The sequence below is a fragment of the Oncorhynchus masou genome, chromosome 28 (genome assembly GCF_036934945.1).
Source record: "Oncorhynchus masou masou isolate Uvic2021 chromosome 28, UVic_Omas_1.1, whole genome shotgun sequence".
In the NCBI taxonomy this organism is placed as follows: Eukaryota; Metazoa; Chordata; class Actinopteri; order Salmoniformes; family Salmonidae; genus Oncorhynchus; species Oncorhynchus masou.
In genome coordinates this window covers 23497422-23511763 of record NC_088239.1, presented here as the reverse complement: position 1 = coordinate 23511763, position 14342 = coordinate 23497422, and the positions used below count along the sequence as shown (strand labels likewise).

At 56.1% G+C, this 14342-nt stretch overlaps 1 pseudogene; it reads right to left on the bottom strand.

Moving 5' to 3' along the window:
* Positions 1–678: 678 nt before the first annotated feature.
* Positions 679–14342, bottom strand: part of LOC135517382 (abl interactor 1-like) — a 70166-nt pseudogene continuing 56502 nt past the window's right edge.

Here is a 14342-nt window from a genome sequence, read left to right as displayed (position 1 = left end):
GCATCAAGGCATTAGCTGCTATAACCTGAAATGGTAAACAGTGACAAGCGCAGTTACTTTCATGTTTTGAGTCCGGACAGGAAAGACATATGTAGGAAGAAACTGGTGAAGTCTGCAATTTTGCAACTTAACCATAAACACCTACCTGAATTGTCATGAAGCGATAATTACAACTGAACATGGACAAAGTGGGTGGGGTCAATTTGGAACAATAAAAGAAACCATTTGGCATCAAGAAATCCAGACCTGAGTTACGAAACCATTACAGGTCAAAAACGACAGATCTTAAGCCAGTTTTACTTTGAGGAGGTATCCGAGTTGTCATATTGGTCTCCATTATTACGGAACAGTAAAACATCACTTAAACTGAGCCCACGAACACTATGAATTACAATCTATCTTACGCCTACAGATCAGATTAGTAAAACATTACTGTGACGTCTTCCCTAAGATGGATATGGAACTAAAATAGTGGAGTTGCTTTAAATACATTACCAGATGGAACATTTTCATGTCAATGGAATATCAAATGTTTAAATACAAATTAGAGAATTTAGAATATAAGACCATCACATTAACAAGTCCAAAAATTACTTTTATATCTAGGTAATTCAATCAATAAAAAAATAATAAAATTGAAATATTACAACAAAATGGAAGCATAATGGCATTAAAACGTAGATGTTATACATTTTTAATTTAGCATGCTTTACATCGACTTCATTTCAGGAATGACTGAAATAAAAAGTAAAAGGTTTTGTTATTCATAAAAAGCCATTGAAGTTTGAATTCAACATCCAAAATGGATCAGCCTTGTGATTGTGAGAACCGTGATTATAGAAAACAGAACAGAATCTTCTGTTGGACATTTGCATGTGTGGCATGTAGCCTGCTTGAGATACTGTGATTAGCATTTACCCAACAGGCTGCAGCTCACTCACATTATATACAATTAGCAGTAGTAACACTTCCACTGAAGGTGTGCACACAAGATCACCAGAATGCCTACATATGCATGAGAGCTGCTCCATATAGCATAATACTCTTGATACACAAAGAAATCACAATAAGCTCATGAATAATGTATAGGTCACTAGATGTCGACAAACGCTAATGAATAGTCAGGGTCAGATGTTATGTTGCGCATATGTAGACAGGAAGAACAAAGAAGAATAAAACTTGAAATGCCCTTCAGCTAGTTTTACGGTGGTCTTTGAAAACACCTTTACACCACAACCCTTGTGAGCACGTCATCAGCCTTATCCTATTCATTCTTTGTATACTTGATAAAAACGTCCCCCAACCCACCCATAACACCTAAATAAAGTAAATAGTTTTATTTATTTGCAATCAGTATAAGGGAACAAGCGTTCCGTCAATTCCAAAATCACTTCTCTAAGCTTTGTATGGTCAGACTCCTGTTTTTATTAGTCTCTGTAGTAAACTAGATATGGCTGAATCAATACACTGCAGTCGGGGTTGCCTTCACTCGGCATAGTGCATGATGGACTCGACGTAGTTGCCGGGGAACAGGCCCGTGACCCCGCTGCTTAGGCCCTCGAACCAGCCGTCATCATTCTTCTTGATGATGTAGATGATGGCTCCCTCCATGAAGCTCAGCTCATCGTCTTTATCTGCTGCGTAGTCGTAGATGGCCACCACTGAGGAGGAAAGAGGGAAAAACATCAGTGAGGGAACGTCTCAATTGCATTCCCTTTTGATCCCTCACGTCCTTTCTCCTCACCTCCTCAAAACCCATTGGATGAGGTGGTCAGAGTTCCCCCCCCCCTGATTTTCTCATCTGGTGGGTCTTGAGAACAAGGCGAGGAAAGAGGCCGCAAGGAATCAAGGAAATGCAATTGAGATTCTCCCTAAAGATTTTAACCTATTAAGCATTAAGTAGTTGAATGGTGCAGTGTAGTTGAAATAAATGTGAAGGGTAAGGTAGGGAGGGATAAGAACAGCATTCAGTAAAGAAGAGAGGTGTCAGTATTGATCCCTGAGGCACACCTTTCTCTATGTAGCTCTTGGGCGCCCACTGGGGGTCTCCGTCAGCATAAGGGTCGTTGTAGTGCACCACAGCTGCTTCCTCTTCCTCCTCATAGTCAACTGGCGGGGGTGGAGGAGGGGGAGGAGCCTCATCAAACATGGGCAGGTCATCTGGCGGAGGCGGCGGAGGCAGAGTAGGTGTGTCCGCAACTGCCAAACAGCAGTAGAGGGGAGGGGGCAGAAATGAGATTAGGAACGCTGCCTGAAACTGGGACGAAGGAAACAGTTCAGCACATTACATGTGGGCTGCACATGCAACCAAGCCCAACTGTACAGAGAAAACCATGCAATCGTGGCAGAGCTACATGCAGGGGTGTGTATATGCCAGGCACCGATGGTTAGTCGGTTAAATGCACGACAGCGAGTTGTTGGCATGCCGATTTTGACCTTTGTTCCTCCAGGTCACTTGTTCAAGTCACTTGTTAAGAAATGTAATTTAGTTGCAAGTGTTCTTTGCCACTAAGGCAATGCTGCACTTTAATGTGAACTTGTTTGGACACTTTCCATCATCTTCCCACAACATTTGAGTTCTCTGTTTGGTTCAAATGATGTCAAAAACACTACAATAGACTGCAACCTGAACAGTAAGTTATGAGCTCTCTCTATGAGATGCTTAATTAGTATGCGTGGATCGTGAAGGTTTACCTGCATAAATCTATCATGATACCATTCATATGTTGTACCAAAGGGAATAGGAGCTCAAATATTCTCAAGGTTGTGTATATCAAAAGGGGAGGGTATGGGTATTCAAGTGGTTTTTGTTTTACTCCATCCACTGGAAATTAAAGCTGTCGTACTCTTAAGAAACACCAATAAAATGGTGCTATTTCAATTCTGCACGTAACATAAATCTGTCTAACAATAGCAGGCTAAGCTTCTTTAGCGTTACATAAAAGCATGCACACTATTTCTCTGTTGATCACACACACACACACACAACAAATGCACATACGTTAAGTCCTTCCGCTCATACAGTGCATTTTCTGAGTGAAATTATACTTTATACTTAACATTTGCCTTATTGCACACATGGGACTTTGTGGAAATACCATTTCAGCTGCCAATTTCATTGTACATTCTCCTAAATCATCCTGGAATGGAGCACTGAAGAAAGCAATGGGTGCCAATGGTAATAAGCATGTGTCTGTCAGAACTACTTATTAGCACAGACATTAGATGAGGAGGATGATACTGAGGATGTTTAGTGTCCAGCATAAGACCGACAAATGAGTGAACAGGCACAAGGCATGCTGTGTGTGACTGAGAGATGGAGGTGTTCTACGTCTAGTTCTACACCTAGTTCTAGATCTACGGAGGTGTTCTACACCTAGTTCTAGATCTACGGAGGTGTTCTACACCTAGTTCTAGATCTACGGAGGTGTTCTACACCTAGGTCTACTTCTACGGAGGTGTTCTCCGTCTACTTCTACGGAGGTGTTCTCCGTCTACTTCTACGGAGGTGTTCTCCGTCTACTTCTACGGAGGTGTTCTCCGTCTACTTCTACGGAGGTGTTCTCCGTCTACTTCTACGGAGGTGTTCTCCGTCTACTTCTACGGAGGTGTTCTCCGTCTACTTCTACGGAGGTGTTCTCCGTCTACTTCTACGGAGGTGTTCTCCGTCTACTTCTACGGAGGTGTTCTCCGTCTACTTCTACGGAGGTGTTCTCCGTCTACTTCTACGGAGGTGTTCTACGTCTAGTTCTACGGAGGTGTTCTACGTCTAGTTCTACGGAGGTGTTCTACGGAGGTGTTCTACATCTAGATATACGGAGATGTTCTACATCTAGATCTAGAGGGAAAATGAGAGCGTGTGGTGGGCCTCAGGACTTACTGTTCTCCTGCACCCTGGCCACAAAGCCTGTCAGAGGTATCTGTGGAGTCAGCTGGGGCATGGGAGGAGGAGGGGGAGCGATAGACACTGGAAGCCACCGCAGGCGCACCGACAGACAGACACCGAGAAAGACAGACACCGACAGACAGACACACAAACAAAACGAAATAGAGAAAGCAAGGATATAAAGTACACAGAGGACAGATAGTAACCCAGAATAATATAGGAAAATATTAAAAGAAACAGACAGAATACCTCCAACCCAAGTAAATGCAATATTCTGCAAGAATTAAAAGACAAAGCATGTGTGACAAAGCATAAAAACAGTCTATGCTTGTGGTTTTTAGTTCAGAGACAGAGTCTAGATTCCCACAGGTATTTAGTGGTACAGATTGAGGGATTAAAAAGGGATTAGGTTTGATTGTCGTTGCCATTTCCTGCTCCTAATCACAATCTGAACCAGATGATTGTAGTGTCGGGACATGACCTGAGAGAGGTGCTGTGTGCAATCCTACTAACCCGAGCTCTCAATGAACCAAGTTACTTTCACAACTAGTGGCGTGAAGAGTGCCACCAATCTTTAAAGGACCTGTAAACCTTAGAGGTCAGCATCAGGTTTATAAGGAATTGGGTGCCATTGTTCAGGTGGAAGAGTGCGTGCATCTGTCTGCTTGCCTGCCTGCGTGCGTCTGCCTGCCTGGGGCACGTCTGCGTGCGTCTGCCTGCCTGCCTGCCTGCCTGTCTGCGTGCGTCTGCCTGCCTGCCTGTCTGCGTGCGTCTGCCTGCCTGCCTGCCTGTCTGCGTGCGTCTAACTGCCTGGGGCACGTCTGCGTGCGTCTAACTGCCTGGGGCACGTCTGCGTGCGTCTGCCTGCCTGCCTGTCTGCGTGCGTCTGCCTGCCTGCCTGTCTGCGTGCGTCTGCCTGCCTGCCTGTCTGCGTGCGTCTGCCTGCCTGCCTGTCTGCGTGCGTCTGCCTGCCTGCCTGTCTGCGTGCGTCTGCCTGCCTGCCTGTCTGCCTGCCTGCCTGCCTGCCTGCCTGCGTGCGTCTGCCTGCCTGCCTGCGTCTGCCTGCCTGTCTGCGTGCGTCTGCCTGCCTGCGTCTGCCTGCCTGCCTGCCTGTCTGTCTGCCTGCCTGCCTGCCTGTCTGCGTGCGTCTGCCTGCCTGCCTGCCTGCCTGTCTGCGTGCGTCTGCCTGCCTGCCTGCCTGTCTGCGTGCGTCTGCCTGCCTGCCTGCCTGTCTGCGTGCGTCTGCCTGCCTGCCTGTCTGCCTGCCTGCCTGCCTGCCTGCCTGCTGTCTGTCTGCCTGCTGCCTGCGTGCCTGCCTGCCTGCCTGTCTGCGTGCGTCTGCCTGCCTGCCTCTGCCTGCCTGCGCCTGCCTGCCTCTGCCTGCCTGTCTGCGTGCGCCTGCCTGTCTGCGTGCGTCTGCCTGCCTGTCTGCCTGCCTGTCTGCGTGCGTCTGTCTGCTGTCTGCGTGCGTCTGCCTGCCTGTCTGCGTGCGTCTGCGTCTGCCTGCCTGCGTGCGTGCGTGCATCTGCCTGCCTGTCTGCGTGCGTGCGTCTGCCTGCCTGTCTGCGTGCGTCTGCCTGCCTGTCTGCGTGCGTGCCTGCCTGCCTGCCTGTCTGCGTGCGTCTGTCTGCCTGCCTGTCTGCGTGCGTCTGCCTGCCTGCCTGCCTGTCTGCGTGCGTCTGCCTGCCTGCCTGTCTGCGTGCGTCTGCCTGCCTGCGTGCGTCTGCCTGCCTGCCTGCCTCTGCCTGCCTGTCTGCCTGCCTCTGCCTGCCTGCCTCTGCCTGCGCCTGCCTGCCTGTCTGCCTGCCTGCCTGCCTGCCTCTGCCTGCCTGTCTGTCTGCCTGCGTCTGCCTGCCTGCCTGCGTGCGTGCGTGCGTCTGCCTGCCTGCCTGCCTGCGTGCGTCTGCCTGCCTGCCTTCTGCGTGCGTGCGTCTGCCTGCCTGTCTGCGTGCGTGCGTGCGTCTGCCTGCCTGTCTGCGTGCGTGCGTCTGCCTGCCTGTGTGCGTCTGCCTGCCTGTCTGCGTGCGTCTGCCTGCCTGCTTGTCTGCGTGCGTCTGCCTGTCTGCGTGCGTCTGCCTGCCTGTCTGCGTGTCTGCGTGCCTGTCTGCGTGCGTGCGTGCGTCTGCCTGCCTGTCTGCGTGCGTCTGCCTGCCTGCCTGTCTGCGTGCGTCTGCCTGCCTGCGTCTGCCTGCCTGTCTGCGTGCGTCTGCCTGCCTGCGTGCGTCTGCCTGCCTGCCTGTCTGCGTGCGTCTGCCTGCCTGCCTGTCTGCGTGCGTCTGCCTGCCTGTCTGCGTGCGTCTGCCTGCCTGCCTGCCTGTCTGCGTGCGTCTGCCTGCCTGCCTGCCTGCCTGCCTGCCTCTGCCTGCCTGCCTGCCTGCCTGCCTGCCTGCGTCTGCCTGCCTGCCTGCCTGCCTGTCTGCGTGCGTCTGCCTGCCTGTCTGCGTCTGTCTGCCTGCCTGCCTGCCTGCGTGCGTCTGCCTGCCTGCCTGCCTGCCTCTGCCTGCCTGCCTGCCTGCCTGCCTGTCTGCGTGCCTCTGCCTGCCTGCCTGTCTGCCTGTCTGCGTGCCTCTGCCTGCCTGTCTCTGCCTGCCTGTCTCTGCCTGCCTGTCTGCCTGCCTCTGCCTGCCTGCCTGTCTGCCTGCCTCTGCCTGCCTGCCTGTCTGCCTGCCTCTGCCTGCCTGCCTGTCTGCCTGCCTCTGCCTGCCTGTCTGCCTGCCTCTGCCTGCCTGCCTGTCTGCCTGCGTGCCTGCCTGCCTGCCTGCCTGCGTGCCTCTGCCTGCCTGTCTGCGTGCCTCTGCCTGCCTGTCTCTGCCTGCCTGTCTGCGTGCCTCTGCCTGCCTGCCTCTGCCTGCCTGCCTGTCTGCCTGCCCTGCCGTGCCTCTGCCTGCCTGCCTGTCTGCGTGCGTGCGTGCGTCTGCCTGCCTGTCTGCGTGCGTGCGTGCGTCTGCCTGCCTGTCTGCGTGCGTGCGTGCGTGCGTGCGTCTGCCTGCCTGTCTGCGTGCGTCTGTCTGCCTGCCTGTCTGCCTGCCTGCCTGCCTGCCTGCCTGCCTGCCTGCCTGCCTGCCTGCCTGCCTGCCTGCCTGCCTGCGTGCGTCTGCCTGCCTGCCTGCGTGCGTGCGTCTGCCTGCCTGCCTGCCTGCCTGCCGTGCCTGCCTGCCTGCCTGTCTGTCTGCCTGTCTGCCTGCCTGTCTGCCTGCGTGCGCCTGCCTGCCGTGCCGCCTGCTGCGTCTGCCTGCCTGCCTGCCTGCCTGCCTCTGCCTGCCTCTGCCTGCCTGCCTGTCTGCGTGCCTCTGCCTGCCTGTCTCTGCCTGCCTGTCTGCCTGCCTCTGCCTGCCTGCCTGTCTGCCTGCCTCTGCCTGCCTGCCTGTCTGCCTGCCTCTGCCTGCCTGCCTGCCTCTGCCTGCCTGCCTGCCTGCGTCTGCCTGCCTGCGTGCGTCTGCCTGCCTGCCTCTGCCTGCCTGTCTGCGTGCCTCTGCCTGCCTGTCTCTGCCTGCCTGTCTCTGCCTGCCTGTCTGCGTGCCTCTGCCGGCCTGCCTCTGCCTGCCTGCCTGTCTGCCTGCCTCTGCCTGCCTGCCTCTGCCTGCGTGCGTCTGCCTGCCTGTCTGCGTGCGTGCGTCTGCCTGCCTGTCTGCGTGCGTGCGTCTGCCTGCCTGTCTGCGTGCGTGCGTGCGTCTGCGTGCGTGCCTCTGCCTGCCTGTCTGCGTGCGTGCCTCTGCCTGCCTGTCTGCGTGCGTGCCTCTGCCTGCCTGTCTGCGTGCGTGCGTGCCTCTGCCTGCCTGTCTGCGTGCGTGCGTGCCTCTGCCTGCCTGTCTGCGTGCCTCTGCCTGCCTGCCTGCGTGCGTGCCTCTGCCTGCCTGTCTGCGTGCGTGCCTCTGCCTGCCTGTCTGCGTGCGTGCCTCTGCCTGCCTGTCTGCGTGCGTGCCTCTGCCTGCCTGTCTGCGTGCCTCTGCCTGCCTGCCTGCGTGCCTCTGCCTGCCTGCCTGCGTGCCTCTGCCTGCCTGCCTGCGTGTGTGCGTGCGTCTGCCTGCCTGCGTGTGTGCGTGCGTCTGCCTGCCTGTCTGCGTGCGTCTGCCTGCCTGCGTGCGTCTGCCTGCCTGCGTGCGTCTGCCTGCCTGCCTGCGTGCGTCTGCCTGCCTGTCTGCGTGCGTCTGCCTGCGCCTGCCTGCCTGCCTGTCTGCGTGCGTCTGCCTGCCTGCCTGCGTCTGCCTGTCTGCGTGCGTCTGCCTGCCTGCGTGCGTCTGCCTGCCTGCCTGCCTCTGCCTGCCTCTGCCTGCCTGTCTGCGCCTGCCTGCCTGTCTGCCTGCCTCTGCCTGCCTGTCTGCCTCTGCCTGCCTGTCTGTCTGCCTGCGTCTGCGCCTGCCTGCCTGCGTGCGTGCGTGCGTCTGCCTGCGTGCGTGCGTCTGCCTGCTGCCTGCGTGCGTGCGTCTGCCTGCCTGCCTGTCTGCGTGCGTGCGTGCGTGCGTGCCTGCCTGCCTGTCTGCGTGCGTGCGTCTGCCTGCCTGTGTGCGTCTGCCTGCCTGTCTGCGTGCGTCTGCCTGCCTGCTTGTCTGCGTGCGTCTGCCTGTCTGCGTGCGTCTGCCTGCCTGTCTGCGTGTCTGCGTGCCTGTCTGCGTGCGTGCGTGCGTCTGCCTGCCTGTCTGCGTGCGTGCGTGCCTGCCTGCCTGCCTGCGTGCGTCTGCCTGCCTGCGTCTGCCTGCCTGCCTGCGTGCGTCTGCCTGCCTGCGTCTGCCTGCCTGCCTGTCTGCGTGCGTCTGCCTGCCTGCCTGTCTGCGTGCGTCTGCCTGCCTGCCTGTCTGCGTGCGTCTGCCTGCCTGCCTGCCTGTCTGCGTGCGTCTGCCTGCCTGCCTGCCTGCCTGCCTGCCTGCGTGCGTGCGTCTGCCTGCCTGCGTGCGTCTGCCTGCCTGCCTGCCTGCCTGCCTGTCTGCGTGCGTCTGCCTGCCTGTCTGCGTCTGTCTGCCTGCCTGCCTGCCTGCGTGCGTCTGCCTGCCTGCCTGCCTGCGTGCGTCTGCCTGCCTGCCTGCCTGCCTGCGTGCGTCTGCCTGCCTGCCTGCGTGCCTCTGCCTGCCTGCCTGTCTGCGTGCCTCTGCCTGCCTGTCTCTGCCTGCCTGTCTGCCTGCCTCTGCCTGCCTGCCTGTCTGCCTGCGTGCTGCCTGCCTGCCTGCCTGCCTGCCTGCCTGCCTGCCTGTCTGCCTGCCTCTCTGCCTGCCTGCCTGCCTGTCTGCCTGCCTGTCTGCCTGCCTGTCTGCCTGCCTGTCTGCCTGCCTGTCTGCCTGCCTGTCTGCCTGTCTGCCTGCCTGCGTCTGCGTGCGCTCTCTGCCTGCCTGCCTGCCTGCGTCTGCCTGCCTGCCTGTCTGCGTGCCTCTGCCTGCCTGTCTCTGCCTGCCTGTCTGCGTGCCTCTGCCTGCCTGCCTCTGCCTGCCTGCCTGTCTGCCTGCCTCTGCCTGCCTGCCTGCGTGCGTCTGCCTGCCTGTCTGCGTGCGTGCGTGCGTGCGTCTGCCTGCCTGTCTGCGTGCGTGCGTCTGCCTGCCTGTCTGCGTGCGTGCGTGCGTCTGCGTGCGTGCCTCTGCCTGCCTGTCTGCGTGCGTGCGTCTGCCTGCCTCTCTGCGTGCGTGCGTGCGTGCGTCTGCCTGCCTCTCTGCGTGCGTGCGTGCGTCTGCCTGCCTCTCTGCGTGCGTGCGTGCGTGCGTCTGCCTGCCTGTCTGCGTGCCTCTGCCTGCCTGCGTGCGTGCGTGCCTCTGCCTGCCTGTCTGCGTGCGTGCCTCTGCCTGCCTGTCTGCGTGCGTGCCTCTGCCTGCCTGTCTGCGTGCGTGCCTCTGCCTGCCTGTCTGCGTGCGTGCCTCTGCCTGCCTGTCTGCGTGCGTGCCTCTGCCTGCCTGTCTGCGTGCGTGCCTCTGCCTGCCTGCCTGCGTGCCTCTGCCTGCCTGCCTGCCTGCTCTGCCTGCCTGCCTGCGTGCCTCTGCCTGCCTGCCTGCGTGCCTCTGCCTGCCTGCCTGCGTGCCTCTGCCTGCCTGTCTGCGTGCGTGCGTGCCTCTGCCTGCCTGTCTGCGTGCGTGCGTGCCTCTGCCTGCCTGTCTGCGTGCGTGCCTCTGCCTGCCTGTCTGCGTGCCTCTGCCTGCCTGCGTGCGTGTGTGCCTCTGCCTGCCTGTCTGCGTGCGTGCCTCTGCCTGCCTGTCTGCGTGCGTGCCTCTGCCTGCCTGTCTGCGTGCGTGCCTCTGCCTGCCTGTCTGCCTGCGTGCCTCTGCCTGCCTGCGTGCCTCTGCCTGCCTGCCTGCGTGCCTCTGCCTGCCTGCCTGCGTGCCTGCCTGCCTGCCTGCCTGCGTGCCTCTGCCTGCCTGCCTGCCTGCGTGCTCTGCCTGCCTGCCTGCCTGCGTGCCTGCCTGCCTGCCTGCCTGCTGCGTGCCTCTGCCTGCCTGCCTGTCTGCGTGCCTCTGCCTGCCTGCCTGTCTGCGTGCCTCTGCCTGCCTGCCCTGTCCGTGCCTCTGCTCTGCCTGCCTGCCTGCCTGTCTGCGTGCCTCTGCCTGCCTGCCTGTCTGCGTGCCTCTGCCTGCCTGCCTGTCTGCGTGCCTCTGCCTGCCTGCCTGTCTGCGTGCCTCTGCCTGCCTGCCTGTCTGCGTGCCACTGCCTGCCTGCCTGTCTGCGTGCCTCTGCCTGCCTGCCTGTCTGCGTGCCTCTGCCTGCCTGCCTGTCTGCGTGCCTCTGCCTGCCTGCCTGTCTGCGTGCCTCTGCCTGCCTGCCTGTCGTGCCTCGCCTGCCTGCCTGCCTGCCTCTGCCTGCCTGCCTGTCTGCGTGCCTCTGCCTGCCTGCCTGTCTGCGTGCCTCTGCCTGCCTGCCTGTCTGCGTGCCTCTGCCTGCCTGTCTGCGTGCCTCTGCCTGCCTGCCTGTCTGCGTGCCTCTGCCTGCCTGCCTGTCTGCGTGCTCTCTGCCTGCCTGTCTGCGTGCCTCTGCCTGCCTGCCTGTCTGCGTGCCTCTGCCTGCCTGTCTGCGTGCCTCTGCCTGCCTGCCTGTCTGCGTGCCTCTGCCTGCCTGCCTGTCTGCGTGCCTCTGCCTGCCTGCCTGTCTGCGTGCCTCTGCCTGCCTGCCTGTCTGCGTGCCTCTGCCTGCCTGCCTGTCTGCGTGCCTCTGCCTGCCTGTCTGCGTGCCTCTGCCTGCCTGTCTGCCTGCCTCTGCCTGCCTGCCTGTCTGCGTGCCTCTGCCTGCCTGCCTGTCTGCGTGCGTCTGCCTGCCTGCCTGTCTGCGTGCCTCTGCCTGCCTGTCTGCGTGCCTCTGCCTGCCTGTCTGCGTACTATACTGTTAGTAGTTTTAGCTTGATCTTGATATATAGGCGTTTGAAATCAACCCCAGGCCCAAGTCAAGATCTTTACTGAACCAAGCATGTGACCGCGCCTCCATACACTCCCTCTTTTAAAACACCAGACAGTTTTTTACAGGGCAAGTGAATGAGAAAGGCGAGACCAATCTCAATTCAAAAACGCACAGGTGGCTGCTGTCGGCTTGAGTTTCTCACATTTTATCCTAAGTTCTTTTGGCTTTTCCAGGACTTAATGACGTTACTGAGTTCAGTACGCCTCCACATCACCGAGACTGTGTGTGGGTTGTCCCACTGGAGTTTGTGTTGAAGGGTACAGTACATTACTGAAAATAAACACTGTGCTTAAGTTAATGGACACCTTGAGTCACCTTGTGGATTCTGGCTAGTACATTTTAGGAAATGGGGTAGAAAAAGAAAGAAAAAAAACACTTAAAAAAAGGTTGTAAAAACACTAAGAAACTGTGATTTAAGAAAACGTCATCTCATACTTAAACGGAGACCAAAAAGCAGTGACTCTGCAATCCTTGCGAATGTCGATCGCCTGGATTGTATCAGCTGGGAAATCCGAGGACAAGAAAGCATTCTACATAAATGCACAAGACGTTCAACCAGAGAGAAGTAACGGTCACCGTCGCCGGCATTGAACAACAAACCCAACGACGCCGGCCTGCGAAGCCTATCATAGTATAGAACGTGGACGACACAGACGTCTGTTGGTTTCCAGGGGTATTTCCCGCAAGTGTACATTTGGTAATTGTGTACCAGAGGGACATGCTAAGTGACATACTGATGTAGTCACAGGGATGTCATTAGCTTCGGTGGCACCCAGTGAGAGTCGCCGAACTCAGTGGGGGACACTTTTCTAAGAGAGTGATATAGTATAGCTCCCCTTTGCTAGGAGTTGAGGTGGAAGTTCCCTTTAGGGGGAAACTATCCTTCTCCCGTCTCGTAGAGGGCTGTTGGTGGGGGGGGGGCATGAGTGTCTTACTTGAGTTGTTGGGGTAGGCGGGGGTGCCCCCATTAATGTATGGCTGCTGTATCTGCTGCTGTTGTAGCTGTAGGGCCTGCTGCTGCTGCTGCAGGGAGAACTGGGAGCTGACGGACGGCGCCCGGCGGTAGGTGCCCGTGGCCGAAACCATGGAGACCGAGGAGGTGGTGGAGTTGTGCCGTGAGATCTGCCGTGAGATGGTGCCGAACTGGGACATGGGGATGGGGCCAAGACCAGGCCCGGGAGCCACCGCTAGAGTAGAAAACACCCACAGAAAGAGAGAAAGGGAGAGGAGGGGAGGGAGAGTCAGAGAGAGAGGAAATGACAAAGGGGAGAGGACAGAAAGGGGGAGAGAAAGAGAGAGCCCAGCAAATGAATCAGCGACACCCAACAACAGAGTAGACCCAATATCGGCCGAGCAATCATTGGATCCCCGAAGCAACTGAACCACCAGCATCACCACCAATCACAGAGATCCAGAAGAGGGAAGGGGGAGGGACAGGTGACACCACAGCCAATCCTGATGGAGGAGTCATGCTTATTTACACCCAGATGCCTTCCTTTAGTGCAGAAACGTTTACTTCCATCCATCATTGTCTACAATCACAAAATCTTCACCCAAAAAGCATGCTTGATATAATATCGATTACTTGTGCCCCCGCGTGCATTTGTTTTGTAAAAGAGGCAGGGCAGAATAGAAGACACACATCATTTGAGGCTAGGAGACAGTTGAAAGGGGATAGGTGCTTCGGCTTCTCCTGTGGCGTTCTGGCACTCCACTGAACATGGGTTTTGGGCTCAATGAAATTGAACCTGCATTGCAGTAATTACACAGTGACACACGTTCTTTGCTGTACTCAAATTGCAGGACTTTTCGGACGATGTAAAAACGTGCACTAGACATGTCACAGGTCGATGTAGTTCTACGGTATGAGGGATTTTTCAGAAATGCACTACATTTTAAGCACACACACACACACACACACACATTTGCGGCGCAGTACAGAACAGATTTAATTTACCCTGACTACAACCAATCCATTAGGTTTTCTAGAAGCCTACCATTTGTCACGCGTCAGCATTTTCACAACAATAAATATTACTGCAGCAGTTAAAGCATATTTCTTGACTGTGTCGTCAAAATATTTGAATGAGGGAGTGTGTGTGTGTTTATGAGTGAATGTGCAGTACATATGAAAGTGTGTGTGTGTGTGTGTGTAGAATGTGTTTTCCTCCAGTTGGGTATTTCCTGTTTACTGGGTCAGATAACGGTAGCTCTCTGGAGAAGCTCTCCTCTCAGATACTGGTGAATGAGTGTGTGTGTGTGTGTGTGTAAAATGATAACAGTAACTCTCCGGAGAAGCTCTCCTCTCAGATACTGATGAGTGAGTGAGTGAGTGAGTGATGAGTGAGTGAGTGAGTGAGTGAGTGAGTGAGTGAGTGAGAGAAAGAGAGTGTGTGTGTAGAATGATAACAGTAGCTCTCTGGAGAAGCTCTCCTCTCAGATACTGGTGAGTGAGTGAGTGAGTGAGTGAGTGAGTGAGTGAGTGAGTGAGTGAGTGAGTGTGTAGAATGATAACAGTCGCTCTCTGGAGAAGCTCTCCTCTCAGATAGTGATGAGTGGAGCCGGAACAAATTGGGACTCAGGGGAACAAACCATGGCGTAAACATATAGATGAAAACATGGCCAGAATGTCCCTTTGACTGACCCTCGGTCTCTACACGCAGTTACTGGACAATAAACCATGGGTGAGATGTGGTAGTTGTGCCATGTTTTCCAATGTTAAAAGCTAACCATTACCATATTTCTGAAAGGGTTAGTCCTGAGGAAAGAGTTCATAAGATCCCACAACTCTGATGTTTTTCTTTGATTTGTAGCAGGTTTTTGTTGTCTGGTAGTGGCCATCTTGAACGACAGCACAGGGTCATAGCAGGGTTATGTCAGTTGTCATAATTGATATGTTAGGATGCCACGACTTGTCATAACATGGAGCAACTGCTGCATGTCTATTATGGACAGCCACTTCACTCAAACATACAGACAAAATCTGCAACATTTCACATTGACAAAAACCCATACAACCATATATCAAGACCACGGTCCATATTCACAAAGCATCAGTAGGAGTGCTGATCTGGGATCAGGGTCCCTTTTGTCC